Raw genomic sequence first — 3,056 nt, forward strand, 5'->3', positions numbered from 1 at the left:
CTAGGAGGTTTTCTTGCCAAAGATACTGGAATGGGTTGCTAGTTCCTTCTTCAGTGTGTCCTCATTTTTACAGATGAGAAACTGAGGCAAAATAGGGGGTAAGTAACTCGCCCAGGGTAACACAACTAGTAAGTGTCTGAGACTAGATTTGAACTCAGATCTTCCTGACTCTAGGTTGGCACCCTATCCACTATATCACCTCGATGTTCCAAACTACATCCCTGTAAGATAGATCACATTGTTATCTTCAACTTACAGATGGGGGAACCAGTTCTCAGAATAATGAAGAGACATGGTCTCACAGCTAATATATGTCAGAAGCAGGACCTGAAAACCAACCTTCCTAATTCCAAGGCCAGCCTCCATCCATTATACCATACTACCTCTCCAAGATGTAGGCCAGTCCACAACACAGTTCAGAAGACTTTTCCAGGGATATTCACAATAAAGGAGAGAACAGACACACAGGAGCAGTCACTCATGCCCAAAACACCCTTGAAGCCACACTGACCTTCCACAGAGAGGTTTCACTGGGCTTTCTCTTTCACTCTCTAACTCAAACCACTCACCAGCAGCAGTATAAAAGACCAGCTTGTAAAGAATTCCAGCCCAGATGTTTTGATTCTCCTTGCTTTTATGTTCTCTCTACAGGTTAGGGTTAGGGTTAGAGTTCAATTAGGGTTAGAGCACAGTTAGGGTTAGGGTTAGGGTTAGGGTTGGGGTTAGGGTTAGGGTTAGAGGGGCTATTACTCATTCTAGTGCTATAGATAGCAGCAGCTGCCTTCCAGTTCCCTAGATCCAACTGAATTATAAAGCAGATACAAGTTGGTAGGAGATAAAGCAGGAAAAGGCAGGTTGCATTCCGATCATGGAAGGCCTTGGATCTCAATCTAAGGAGTTTCGGCTTTATTCAGCAGACAATAATGATCCATTCAAGCAAAAAAGGGATATGTCAATATTTTTCCACAAGGACGATTAACCTGGTAGCAGCACTAAGACTGAGGGCGAAGAAAGATTCAGGGTGGGCAGTCCAGTGATGTGTGTATTATAACACTCCAGTCAGTGGGAATTGAAACAGTTACAAATATCATAAATATTTAGAAAGACAGAATCAATATGACTTCATTAACCAATTGCATGTGGGAGGGGAGGAAAAAGAAAGAGTCAAAAGTAACTCATGATACAGTGGAAGTGTGGGATTTGAATTAAGAAGACCTGGGTTCAATTTTTGTATCATCTTGCCCAGGACAAGGGTACGTTCTTCATAGCAGTTATTAGCAGCTGTTCACCCCACCCGCACCCATGTTGTTCTTCCAACTTCTGGAAGCCTGTCCTGCTCTGTGGATAGACCTATAACATCCTCTCCAGCTTCCAGGTCCCTTTTGTTTTTTGAGAATTAATTAAGCTGACAACTGATCCTATTTGATTGTGCGTTTGACTGGTCCTTGAAATGCTTGACCTTCCCACACCAACAGCCATTGCAATATCTCTAACAGTCATTAATGTATACTCTTTAAGAGGTACATTGCTTGCCTATTTCCTAGGAATAGTATCTATTCTTAAAAAAACATGGAATTAAAAACAGAATTAAAATGTTGTTGGTTGTTTAAAAAAAAAAGAGGACCCGGGTTCAAATTTTGCTCTTGGACTTACCACTTATATATCTTGAGCAAGCCATTTAGCTTCTCTGGTCTTCAAATTATTTGCAGATCATAGAATAATAGCTCTCGAGCTAGATCGAAGTTCAGAGGCTCCCTAGTACAACCCCCCTCATTTACTCAACTAACCCTAACCCTAATTGCTTCATCCCCCTCCATTCCAAGTTGACCTAGGAAAACAGTCCTCTCTACACCTGTAATAATAACAGTACTTAACAGCTATTGGCCTCACTGGGTGGTAAAGCACTCCATAAATCGGAGCTATTATTATTTATGAGCTCTCCAGCCTCATTCACATAACTAGTCCCTTAGCCTGGCCTCAATTTGGGCCATGAAACCCAGCACAACTTCCAGCTCTCCACCTCCACCTCCTAATCTTCTTTTCATTCTACCTCTTTTCATTTCTACCCCAGTTAAGCCAAATGAACCCTAATTGGTAGAAATTTCAGCAGTGTGTTACATGATGTAAAAATCTTCCCCCATTATGTGGGAAGACTTTTTTGGGCAGAAGAATCACCAATAAGAAGTCCAATCTTGACTGAACTTAAACTGTTCTGATTTTTTTCTTCCAAGATTCTTCCTTTTCTCTGCTTCTGAACCTACAGATGCGCTAACGTGGCTCTATTCTGCATGAGGCCTCTCATGGCATGCAAAAAAGTAGGAAAAAGTTTGTAACTGTGGACAGTTTTAAAGTCAGAAGATGTCAGTTTCCCCTTCCTCCTCCAGCTCAGAATTAAGCCACCAAGATAGAGCTCACGGAGAATGGACTTTTTTGGTTAAAAAAAAAAATCACATACACACAATGGCCACACCCTCTTAAGGACCTTGTGGAAAAGAGACACAGTTTCCCTTATTCTAAATGCCACCTTAGCTCTGTCTTTTTCACAGAAAGAGAGCTTGGGGACCCCAGCAAGTAGGTCATTTCTCAGTCACATTCCCAGAATAACAGACGAAGTTATAGCATCTAGGATATTAGAGCCAAAAGGACCTTAGAGATAGGTATTTGTGTAACCAATTTGTTGAACCTGAAGACAAAGCATGTTGTTTGCCAAATTTCCTCATTCTAGCTTGCATAGATCTTTAAAAATACTCATTATGTCATCTGAAGTACTTACTATCTTTCTCTCCCAGCTTTGCGTCATTTACAGATTTGATAAGCATGCCATGTACATTTTCATTGAAGTCAGTCCTGGCTGTTTCTCCACAGTTTCCATTACTGTAAATGACAACTCTGGAGGTCATCTCTGGGCTGTAAGACGAAGACTTCATACTCCTCCCTATCCTGTTTTGTGAGGGGGGTGGGGATAGGAAGGGAAGTTGTTGACCAGAAACTCATAAAGTCAAGAATTTTAAAGCTGGAAGCAACTCAGCTCTCCTAATTCATCCTACCCACAGTTG

The sequence above is a fragment of the Vombatus ursinus genome, unplaced genomic scaffold, assembly GCF_900497805.2.
Source record: "Vombatus ursinus unplaced genomic scaffold, bare-nosed wombat genome assembly UNPS02014816.1, whole genome shotgun sequence".
Lineage (NCBI taxonomy): Eukaryota > Metazoa > Chordata > Mammalia > Diprotodontia > Vombatidae > Vombatus > Vombatus ursinus.